The sequence below is a fragment of the Hyperolius riggenbachi genome, chromosome 1, assembly GCF_040937935.1.
Source record: "Hyperolius riggenbachi isolate aHypRig1 chromosome 1, aHypRig1.pri, whole genome shotgun sequence".
Classification (NCBI taxonomy): Eukaryota; Metazoa; Chordata; class Amphibia; order Anura; family Hyperoliidae; genus Hyperolius; species Hyperolius riggenbachi.
Window position 1 is genome coordinate 354,547,016 of NC_090646.1, and position 12,985 is coordinate 354,560,000.

The following is a 12,985-nucleotide window of genomic DNA, read 5'->3' on the forward strand; positions in this document are numbered from 1 at the left end:
GAAGTTCTGGAAGATAGGGGTACTTCCGAAGCCTGCACAAGGAGTCCCGAAGAGTTCCTTGACCGAGTTGGTCGAAAAACTTCACCAGGTGACAGCGGTGGAACAAGGGCATGGATTCAGGATAGGGAAGTCTCTATGGGATCCAGAGCCTTCCTTCTTCTTATGTTAGTATCTAACTCATTATTTAATGATTGCAGTGTTTTCATACTCACACTCTATCCAACCTCCTCATGTGCTGGGTCCCAGCTTGCCTGATGACATCATAAAGCCAGAACTTAGTCATTTACTCTAAAAATGCATTGCAGGAGGCTGGCTGGTGTGCACAGCAAAAAAACATCATGATCCTCGCTGACACAGGGAGAAGTAGCTCAGGCTCTACTTCCACAAGCACACTTCCAATCTCCTCCTGATATCTGGTGGATGGGCTAGGATGGTCAGAAGACACTCTCACTAGTTCACTGGATCAGAACATGTTCCCACTGAAAAATCAGTGCCTGAGCTGCCGGTGTTGGGAATACACAAGGGGAAGTTGAGCTGTGCAAACTATAGACTTAAATTCACATCACTGTAGAAGAACCATAAAGTGGTTGATTAAAAAAAATATACCTTGTTACAAATAAACATTTCCATTTCTGGAGCTCTATCTGCATCTGGCAAAATGTATGTGTTCACAGGAAACATTACAAAAGCAAACTCACCAGACTTTTAACTACGGTGTGTGTGGTGACTGATAACTCGGGCTCATGGTTCTCTAAGGAGCTATTCTATCTTTGCTATTATTGGGTTGATTCACTAAAATATAACAAAAATGCAGTGTGCAGACAGTGGCCTCAATTCACGGAGCATTATCAAACGTTTATCAAACACTTTATCAAACGTTTGATAATTTACCTCATGGATAAAATCTCATTTTAAATTCACTAAGGTGTTATATATTTATCGAATGTTTTACCAATAAAACGTTCAACAAATATATAACACCTTAGTGAGATTTTACCCATGAGGTAAATTATCAAATGTTTGATAAAGTGTTTGATAAACGTTTGATAATGCTCCGTGAATTGAGGCCAGTGTGTACAACAGTTTTACCAGTGTTTACGCATGTAACATAACATGGGTTTAGTCATATAGCGCAAAACACGTTATGTATACGGGGTGCGCATTGCTAGTATAGTGCATGTGCTGTACATAGCATACAGCATGTTGCTTAAAGTTATTGGAAATCAGAGAAAAAAAATAAACCAGATACTTACCTAAGGAGAGGTAAGGCTCTGGATCCTATAGAGCCTTTCCTCTCCTCTCCCGGTGTCCTCGTTGCAGCGGCAGCTCCTCCACTTGAATCCCTCGCCGGTGGGGGACTTCGAAAGTCTTTGGGAGCCAAGTCCTCCTGAGGACAAGTGGCTCCATACTGCGCACATGTGAGTGTGCGAGAGAGTGCGCTCGCAAGTGCGGAGTGTGGAATACTCAGCCCCCCGAAGACTTCCGAAGCCTCCCTATGGTGGCGAAGAGAGATTTGGTGGCGGTGAAGAGATTTTACTAATTGGTGGAATACTGCTACGGGGGAGCCAGTGCCTGAACGGGGACCGAGAGAGAAGCGGGAAAGCTCTATAGGACCCAGAGTCTGGCCTATTGTAACGATTGATGTCAGCACGCAGAGAGAATCTGATTATTGGTGATCTGCAGTATCACCAAGAATGCAGATATATACCTGATTATTGATGATCTTCAGAATCACCGATAATACAGATATATTGCTAACCTCTGGACACCTATAGGTATGTGAGTGTTTGGTGTAACAGTAGTACTTTGAGTAATGCACCTGCTGAGCAGGTGATCATAGGCAGTAAAGGAATACTGCTCTTGAGGGCACAGGAACCTCCAGCAGCCTGAGACTCTCCAAGGGGTGGAGTCAGGCTGGAGATAGGAAGGACCAGAGAGTGAGTGACACCTGAAGGTGGATGTCACTATCTGATCTGGAGACTATCTCTTAAGAGGAGAGATAGCTCTCGAGGTCGGGCACGCCTGGTCGGCAACACACGGACAGATTAAGTACAAAGACAGAAGGCTGATTCGGTATCCAAGGCAAGCAGGGTCTGGCAACGGAAAATCAGATATGCGAGGTACCGAATCAGAGATCAAAGGGATAGTCAGGAAAGCAGTAAGTCATAACAGATATCAACAATGCCTAGTCTGGGTGTGAGGTCCTTGGTTTCTACACCCTGGAACTAGTCTGATGAATAACAGATAGATAACACAAGTTCCCTAGTCTGGTGCGAGGTCCGTGGTCTCTACACCCTGGAACTAGTCTGAAGTATAACAGATGGATAACACAAGTTCCCTAGTCTGGGTGTGAGGTCCGTGGTCTCTACACCCTGGAACTAGTCTGAAGTATAACAGATAGATAACACAAGTTCCCTAGTCTGGGTGTGAGGTCCGTGGTCTCTACACCCTGGAACTAATCTAAGCATAAACAGAATAACAGTACAAGTAATCTGGCTCAGTGTGAATTCCCAGGTCCACCTGGTTCAAACACACTGTTGGATCTGACTAAGGTCTGAGTGCTTCCACGTAGTGTTCGCAACGGCAGACAACTTGAGACTGGCCAGCAGTAACTATATATGGAGTAGTGCTCTCCGGCACCACCCCTAATTGATCAACCAATAGTAACCTGCTCTGGAGTCAGCTGATCGGCGTGATCAGCTGATCTCTCCTTGCCCAGTATAAGAGTTCTGCCTGTATTCCTAAGCCTGTGTGCACTAACAGACTCAGCCACACCAGACACATGCTGCCGCGTGCAAACTGCCGTGCTGGACGCGGAACCAGCCGCCTTACTGTTGTTACATGCGGCGGCTTTTCCGCGTTCTGCCCTGTTACCAGACACACGCTTCCGCGTGCAAACCGCCGCATTGGACGCAGAATCCGCCGCCTCCTCAGCAGCACACGCAGCGGCTTTTCCGCGTTCTCTCACACCTATTTTTGTTTTGTATGATTCCCATTCACTTTTAACACTGGAAAAATTGCCATGCGCTGTCTGCTAGTTTAGTGTATCAACACCAGTGTAGTAAAACAATGCCTTGAATTTAAACAGCTTGCTAGTCAAAACAGGAGGTGGAGCTATCAATATAGTTTTAGCAGTATAATCCTAGTAAATAAATAATTAAAAATTATCCAGTAGGTCAGAAAATCGGAAGGAAGAACTAAAAATAAAAACCCTAAACAGTGTAATATTTTACAAGATCCTGAACTCAAAAAAAATGCAAAAAAGGTTAGCATAAAAAAAGTATTACTTTATCTAAAGATAGCATTTAGGGTGCATACACACATCCAATTCAATTGGTCAATTTAAACACCTCCATGTAGTATGACGGCAAAAAGATTTTAAATACTACATGGAGGTGGTAAAATTGGCCAATAATTGGCCAATCAAAATTGTATGTGCGTACCAGGCTGAATATAAAACACATAAATAGACTCTTCCTCACTACCTATGCTACTCATCTTCTTTTTGCTCACTGTGCTACCCACCTTTCTTTCTTTTCACTCTTGCACTACCGGTTTGCTAGCTTTATGACAGGGGTATGACCTGTTGTTATTACAGGGATGTGCCCTCAATATATAGTTAGGTAAAGGAGCAATAAGTAACAGCACATAGCTCCATGGCCAACCATAGGTTTCCCAACGCCTTGAGTGAAACTAGACTTTGGTCCAGTGTCCGCTCAATGGCTACACCAGTATCTCTCATCATGTGCATGGCCGGATTCCAGGCCAGGCCAAAAAGGCCATGGCCTAGGGCACCAGGCAGATAGGGGCGGGCTGTGGGCTGGCACACTGATGCAGTCAAGCTGCCAAACATGTTAACTTCAGCAGTAGGTCAAGTGTCTGGGACTCTGGAGATGAAGAGGTAGCAAATGTGGGCAGCTTATTGTCTGTGACCTGAGATGTCACTCATCATCACTGTCAAGAGCACTTCGAGTCCAACTCCGCCCTCCACCCAGTTCCAACCTATCAGAGCGGAAAGCATCGATTTGGCCCATCAATGGAACAAAAATGATAGCCATTCCGATAATTTCAGATGCAATCGATCCACAAAACAGACTGATAAAAGGATTGATAAATTATTCTTTGTAGTCAATTGGCACCATCAACACTGTCTAATGCAATCAATTGGAAAGTTGATTGTTCAGTAAAATTGCATCGTTAATAAGCATCTTTAAATAGATTGATTACTAGGACCAATAAAAGTGTGTGTGTGGTAGGTGGTTTGCTGTTTGTCAGGGGGTGGCTGGTGAGAGTGGCCTTGGGCAGTAAAAAGTACAAATCCGGCCCTGATCATGTGACCCTCCAGTACGTGTCCCGGTGTGTCATATGAAAAACGACACCACTGGAGCCATGGAGACAGGAAGTGCGGCTGAACAGAGATTCCATGGTCCCCCCATGGAGGAGTCGCCCGAGGAGGGGGGGGGGGGGGCACTGAAGAATATGTGACGACCGGAGTAGCCACTCTGCATGGCTCCACCCATGCCCCTAATGTAAAATAATTCCTCCTTTTTGGACACGAAGAAGTGGAGACATAATATTACCTCCTGTTTTAAAGAGAATCTGTATTGTTAAAATCGCACAAAAGTAAACATACCAGTGCGTTTGGGGACATCTCCTATTACCCTCTGTCACAATTTCGCCGCTCCCCGCCGCATTAAAAGTAGTCAAAAACTGTTTTAAAAAGTTTGTTTATAAACAAACAAAATGGCCACCAAAACAGGAAGTAGGTTGATGTACAGTATGTCCACACATAGAAAATACATCCATACACAAGCAGGCTGTATACAGCCTTACTTCTGAATCTCAAGAGATCACTTGTGTGTGTTTACCTTCTGTCCCCAGCTTCTCTCATGCACTGAACATTACAGGCTTCCTGCAGACAGCTCTGCCTATGTCGTTAATTCCTTAGTATGTGACAGACAAGCTCCTTTCACAGCCTCCAGAGGAGGATTTTTATCCAGCTCTCTTCTATCACTGATAAGATAGCAGAGAAGCTGCTGGCTTATGTAAATAAAACACACACTGGAGTGTGCATAGAGGAACAGTTCAACACTGAAGAACTTGGCAGCCTTCCAGACACAGGCCGACAAGTCTGACAGGGGAAAGATACATTGATTTATTACAGAGATGGTTATAGTAGAAAGAGCTGCAGCAAGCCAGATCACATTAGAATAGGTTTAGGAACTTGTAGGAAGGTAGAAAAAACGTTGTAATTTTTGTTACAGAGTCACTTTAAGAAAGCACTGCCGTTCCCTGCACATTTGACTGTTTCAACTGAATATGTCACTACTTTTCTCCTTTAGTAAACCACCTACGTAGATTTATTATACTAGTGCCTCCACCAAAATGTTTTTTTACATGGAAGCCTGAAAGAAAGAAGACAGAGGCTGTGGGGTACAAAGTTATTTAAAAATGTAAAACAGAGTCATGTGCAAGGTGAGGTGTGTACTTTGCTGCCCTTATAATAAAACATAATGTCCGCAACAGCCAACTATCCTGTATGCCATGTACTGCATTCCTATCTTCTCAGCTCACATGTGCTCTGCTAATTACACAACACACACTAATGCTTTGAAATAACATGTAAAGCATTATTCAAGACACAAAATCAGCACTGAATAAATTATACTGTCAAAAGTTGTGCTATGTTATAATTGCTTGTTCCCTCATTGTCTCTCACCTCAGTTATTGCAACATCTCAAATCATCCTTTTACTAGATTCACAACTCTAAAATACAGGTGAAGTTTGAAAAAATGGAATATCTGACAAAAACAAATAAAGGCTTGAAATATCTCGCTTTTCAAGTGTATGTCATATAATAGTTTCACGTTTTAAGTTGAATTACTGAAATAAATGAACTTTTACTCGATATTCAAATTTTTTAAACTTTACCTGTACATCCCCAATTCTGCTTAAAAGCTTATCCATCCGTCCTACCAATAAGCCCCTCTCTACCAATCTTTTTCCAGTCTGCTTGAGAATAAAAATCAAGCCACTGCTTTGCCTTCAAATTACTTCATATCTAATTACTAACTAATTATATACCTGACTCCATACTCAAATATAGCCTAAACCACTCCTCAAATGACTTATTAGAGTCCACCTTGCCCATAACCTCCTTCCATGCATAGCTACAAGACTACTAGAAATGGTGCCCTCATCCAGTTGAACTGTCTTTCTCCTCAAGAGACTTAGTTTCCCTACCTGCATCATGTTTAAAGTGGACCTGAACTCTTGCACAGGACAGAAGGAAAACAGAGAGAAAGGCACCCTGTATGTCTGTAGAGGGTTTAGCCTGTTTAATTCCTCCTCATCTGTGTCTAATCACAAGTTGTAATTTGATCTCTTCCCTGTGTCACCTGACTGCCATGGCAGATAAGCTCATTTGAAAGCACAGGATGTTAACAATATGTCTGCTTCCATGAAAGCAGGAAGTAGAAACACAGGGGATTTATTAACAAAGAAATATTTTTCTTTAAAGGTTATTATGCTGTTGCACATCTTTTAGAGCAGAGAGGAAGTACTGAATTCAGGTCCGCTTTAAATGATCCTTTAAAATCTAATTAACTTTTCAGATTGCCTTCCCATCTTCCTATTTCACTCATTCTACTTCATTCTGACAAATATTTCACTCATCAGAATGGTGGAGTCAGAAACAGGTTGGCAAAGAGGACGGCAAAACTGTAGCTCTGACCTTATGGTCCAATTTCAGCACAGTTTTCAATTGGCTGAATTAGAACAAGTAAAACTTCTGTTTCAGTATACAGGATCTTCTCAAAAAATTAGCATATTGTGATAAAGTTCATTATTTTTTGTAATGTACTGATAAACATTAGACTTTCATATATTTTAGATTCAAATGCACACAACTGAAGTAGTTCAAGCCTTTTATTGTTTTAATGTTGATGATTTTGGCATACAGCTCATGAAAACCCAAAATTCCTATCTAAAAAAATTAGCATATTTCATCCGACCAATAAAAGAAAAGTGTTTTTAAAACAAAAAAAGTCAACCTTTAAATAATTATGTTCAGTTATGCACTCAATACTTGGTCAAGAATCCTTTCGCAGAAATGACTGCTTCAATGCAGCGTGGCATGGAGGCAATCAGCCTGTGGCACTGATCAGGTGTTTTGGCACTGTGAGCAGGTGCCAGGTCGTGCTGAAAAATGAAATCTTCATCTCCATAAAGCTTTTCAGCAGATGGAAGCATGAAGTGCTCCAAAATCTCCTGATAGCTATCTGCATTGACCCTGCCCTTGATAAAACACAGTGGACCAACACCAGCAGCTGACATGGCACCCCAGACCATCACTGACTGTGGATACTTGACACTGGACTTCAGGCATTTTGGCATTTCCCTCTTTCCAGTCTTCCTCCAGACTCTGGCACCTTGATTTCCGAATGACATGTAAAAGTTGCTTTCATCCAAAAAAAGTACTTTGGACCACTGAGCAACAGTCCAGTGCTGCTTCTCTGTAGCCCAGGTCAGGCGCCTCTGCCGCTGTTTCTGGTTCAAAAATGGGTTCATGCTTCCATCTGCTGAAAAGCTTTATGAAGATGAAGATTTCATTTTTCTGCACGACCTGGCACCTGCTCACAGTGCCAAAACCACTGGTAAATGGTTTACTGAGAATGGTATTACTGTGCTCAATTGGCCTGCCAACTCTCCTGACCTGAACCCCATAGAGAATCTGTAGGATATTGTGAAGAGAAAGTTGAGAGACGCAAGACCCAACACTCTGGATTAGCTTAAGGCCGCTATCAAAGCATCCTGGGCCTCCATAACACCTGAGCAGTGCCACAGGCTGATTGCCTCCATGCCACGCCTCATTGAAGCAGTCATTTCTGCAAAAGGATCCCCAACCAAGTATTGAGTGCATAACTGAACATAATTATTTGAAGGTTGACTTTTTTTGTTTTAAAAACACTTTTCTTTTATTGGTCGGATGAAATATGCTAATTTTTTGAGATAGGAAATTTGGGTTTTCATGAGCTGTATGCCAAAATCATCAATATTAAAACAATAAAAGGCTTGAACTACTTCAGTTGTGTGTATTTGAATCTAAAATATATGAAAGTCTAATGTTTATCAGTACATTACAAAAAATAATGAACTTTATCACAATATGCTAATTTTTTGAGAAGATCCTGTATAGGAGTGCAATTATACACTTGAATCCACTATAGTGCCCCTTTTACACCCTTACCTGCTGTATGCTATGTACAAAGCCTCTTAAACTGCAATGCTGGGGACACACGATACATTTTTTTCGGTCGATTTTTGATTCGGTTTTCCACTCGATTCTTTTATCTTTTCTTATCAATTTCCATTCACTTCTATGAGAAATCGAGAGGTAAAATATCGGACATGACAGAAATTATCAATCAAATGCATCTATTGAACTAAAAAACGTTATGTGTGTATCTAGCATTAGGCCTCGTACACACACTAGATGAAACTCGGCCGAGATGGCCGATAGTGACAGCCTCTCCCAAGAATCTAGCCTGTGTACAGCAGCTTGTCACTCACATTATAATGATACAGAATGCGCCCACCCATTCAGCACCATAGAAATAGTTTTTTTATATATATATGTCCACCAAAGTTCAGAGTCTTCGCTATCATAAATCCACAAACCAGTCTTTCAATATATATGTAGACAGCACTCCTCTTCTTACATCACAACCTGCAGGATTAAAACCTGGACATAGTGCATTACTGTTACTCTTATAACACTTGACACCCCAGTGCTCTGTAGTGCTCCACTCGTGCTCCACACTTAGTGCAATAATTCACACGACCCCTTCAGAAATGCAGGCTCACCAGATGTAATCCACCTCGCTTTTCAGGTGGGTCTCTCACATGAATCAATAAGCCAACGAACTAGCAGCTTCAGGTCTCCAAAAAAGGGTTTAATCCAAATTCCTCTTAAAATCACAATAAAAACAACAAAGCCAACATAGCGTAAAACCGTAAAACATTAGCTGCCAATGCCCTGCGCTAAGATGCACTCACGTCATAAGGATGAATTGTGCGCATATCAGGCCCAAAGTAAGCCTCGCGGTGTCACCTCCAGTGCGGTCTCGGCGTCCCGTCTCCGCTGCAGCGCTTCCGCTTGTATGATGCTTGTGGCCGGCTCGCGTTCCCCAGTTTGCTCCCAGTGACGTCAGGCGCTCCACGCTCCGCCTAGGCACTCACATGCAGCTCTGTCGGTCCTCCCCCCACCCCTGCACAGCAACAGAACACAGCCTTACAGGCTAGCAACACATCTATACAGTGTTGGCTCTGTCCTGTCATCTGAGGGATTGAGTCCCAATCCCCAAGAGGGCGATTTCCTGGTCGGGAGGCTCAGTGTGTACTACACAGGTGCTGTCCAGCGAAACACGTCCTTGATCGCACACCCATGGCCTGGAGCGCAGTTGTGACATAGCGCGCATGCACAAAACACTCCCGACTGTGGGCGTGCGATCAAGGACGCGCATCACTGGGCAGCGCCTGCGCAGTCCGCACAGATCCTCCCGACCTGGAAGTAAGTTCAGGGGGTCGGTACACAGTAACGGAGAAGAACGGGGGGAGCAGTGGGCATAAGGAGAACACACTACACATGCCTGCCCCCTTTTTTAAATTTATATTTGTGCTAAGGTATCCTTTAAATTTTTAATCTACAATTCTTGCCAATTGATGGGTGGAGGAGTATATCTTGGGTGGGCTACAGTGTTGCTTGCACTATGATGGCAGAGCTCTGGGGGATAGAGATCCCAGATGCACAGTTAGTTCCAAGACTGCAGCTTTAGGAAGATGCAACCAGGTAAGTATGTATTATTTAATATAAACACTGTATAGCACCCCCTCCCCGTATCAGGCACATTAAAGTGAACCTCTGGACTAAAAATCTACTCAGCAGAACTGAAAAGGCTCGGTGTTTCTTTAACAGTTTCACAGCATCAGAACTTTGTTTTTCTTACCAAAGCATCATTTTTAGCTGCATTTTTATCTAAGCTCCACCCATCAAAGAAAAAAAAGCCTGGCTTTCCCTGATGCTGTGCAGAGCATGATGGGATTTCCTATGTTGTTGTTCATGTTGCCTAGCAACTGGGAGAGGTGCTCAGGCCACAGGACAGTTGGAACTGTGTCTCATGCTCCCTGTCACCTCCTTTCAACCAAAAAGATGGCTGCCATCATGAAATCAAACATTTGCCTGTTCTTATAAAACAGTGTGGGTAAGAGATTATATTACCTATCTATTTTAATTAACATAACTAATGTAACTTAATGACAGTATGTTTGTTTAGGCTGGAGTTCCTCTTTAATGTGGACCAATAAGTGCTCAGTAACCTAAGCACTTATAATAGATGCACCCTAAGTGCATTCTTTTTGCTATGTGCTTATATAAGCAGTTGATAGCTACTGTGGTTGGGGAACACTCAGCTTAAGTAAATAAAGTTATTAAAAAAAAGGGCAAATACAGTATTTATGAAATGTGCCCTTATGCTGTACAGCATACATCTTTATAATGCTTTAATTTCAAACAACCAATCATGTTAAAGATAACTGAAAAATAATGTCTAAGAGTCTAACTGGATATTTGTACTGAAAACAGAAAAAAAAACATATTTCTCTATAGCGTCAAGGCTAATGTGGCATAAATACGGTAATTTACATTATAAATAACAGCATGTCAGAATAAACAAACTATCTCTTTTCAGCCTGTGTTAATTTAGTCACTATTCTACTAAACATGCTATTCCCGTAGATTAAAATATATTTGTGTATGATTTATTTGAAGAAAAAAAAGTTAATGGGAGTTCATTACTCCCTAAAGAAATATGAATGTGTTACATATTACCGAGATTCCACAGGACAGGACAAGTCTGTGATGATTCACAGGCAGGATGCCTTTCTTTCTCCCTGCAAGTGGAATTTGTTATGTAATAAAGATAAGGGACGGTCATCTGATTCATGAGGACAATATGTATATTTCCTGTCAAAATAAAAGGGTTTAGGACTAGTACACACAAGCAAATATTGTACCTTCCATCTCTTTAAGATAAGAAAGTGGGAGACCTAAGCCATGCCCCTGCCCAACCCCTAATCACACCCCTGACACACCCCTAGTCACGCATACCATAAAAATTTCATAAGAAAAATATGTTGTTTTATAATTCAAACCACACTGGTCCTTTCTATCCTGGTTTATTTTCCTTCATATTAACATTTAAAAATAAGAAATATAGAAATTTAAAGGACCACTATCGTGAACATTGTAAAATTGAAAATACCGTACATGTAAACACTTACAAATAAGAAGTACATTTTTTCCAGAGTAAAATGAGCCATAACTTACTTTTCTCCTAAGTTGCTGTGACTTACAGTGGGCAGTAGAAATCTGACAGGTTTTGGGCAAACCCATCTCCCCACAGGGGATTCTCCGGGTTTGTTTTATTTTCAAAAAAGCACTTAGTGAATGGCAGTTGCTCCTTCCAACTGCCAAAAAAGTATACGGTGAGCAGGGAGGCTGGCCGGCATCTTTGTATAGATCTTTTTCAATTGGTGTCTGTAAAAAATAAAGGTCATGCTGAGAATTCCCTATGGAGAGATGCCGAGATGGACTAGACCAAAACCTGTCGCTTCTGTCAGATTTCTAAACCTACTGTAAGTGACAGCAACACAGGAGAAAAGCAATTTATGGATCATTTTACTCTGGAAGAAAACAACTTTTTATTTGTATGTGTTAACATGTATTTTAAATTTTACAATTTTTTGCGATAGTGGACTTTAAAAAGATGGGAATAAAGTTTAGATTCAATTAAACACATTTTTCACCAGAAAAATACACATATTTACACAGACCTGTACATAAATCCTGACAGAGGGACAAATGAGGAAGGAAGAGAGGGACAGGGCTCCCAAAGAGGGACTGTCCCTCCAAAAGAGGGACAGTTGGGAGCTATGTGCAATGTTTACTTCTAAACTTAAAGGTACATACACACGACTGATTTATCCAAACGACCAGTCGTTCGGACCGGTCTTTGGACGTCAAATCAGGCTTGTGTACAAACGATCGATTGGCTGATAAGGCTTGTCAAAATCAGCCTTATCAGCCGAATGATCGTTTGTACACACGCCCGATTTGACGTCCACACGACCGGTCTGAACAACCGGTCGTTTGGAAAAATCAGACGTGTGTTTGTACCTTTAGGTCTACAGATAAGGTGCTCTGCTCCTGCAGATAACAGATCTTATTATTCACTGTAAACATTATGAAACAGTGTATTTACATAAGATTAGCTGTTTAACCTGCTGTAGCTTTACTAGCTTCATGAAAATCTACTTTGCTGGTGATTCATACAATTTGTTCCCATTGTCTCACTATGGGGATAATAACTGGTCTACCTGTAGACTGTGGAAGTACGCCTCTACACTTTTCCTGCCCATAAGATCACAGTGATCATAGTGACACCACGTGCAGTTACTGAGGCACCACATGAGCTGTATAGGAAGGAAGGGACTTGTGTTGTATAGAGGTGTGTTGTATGGTGTGTATGCAAATCAGGGCTGTGGAGTCGGTACAAAAATCTTCCGACTCCAACTCTGACTTCTCAGTTTCTGAAACCACGACTCCGACTCCAACTCCGGGTACCCAAAATTGCTCAGACTCCGACTCCTCGACTCCGACTCCTTAGTCTAATAATTAACGACTCCGACTCCCGACTTCGACTTCTCAGTTTCTAAAACCACGACTCCGACTCCAACTCCGACTCCGGGTGCCCAAAACTGCCCCGACTCCGACTCCAACTCTGACTCTACAGCCCTGATGCAAATAGCAAAGCTTGTGTTACACGTGCAACATCTAAATTGCCTCTTATACACGGAATGTAGTCATTGCAAGGATAATGCGTGTTTCTCTAGTTACATAAAGCACTGCATAGATTTAATATCTGT

At 42.1% G+C, this 12,985-nt stretch overlaps 1 protein-coding gene across 1 annotated transcript in view; it reads right to left on the reverse strand.

Moving 5' to 3' along the window:
- Positions 1 to 8,358, reverse strand: part of ABHD8 (abhydrolase domain containing 8) — a 76,933-nt gene extending 68,575 nt beyond the window's left edge. Inside the window, exon 1 of the mRNA XM_068234166.1 lies at positions 8,250 to 8,358. The gene's annotated coding sequence lies outside the window, so the exon portion shown is untranslated. The remainder of the gene's footprint in view (positions 1 to 8,249) is intronic.
- Between the last annotated feature and the right edge of the window lie 4,627 nt (positions 8,359 to 12,985).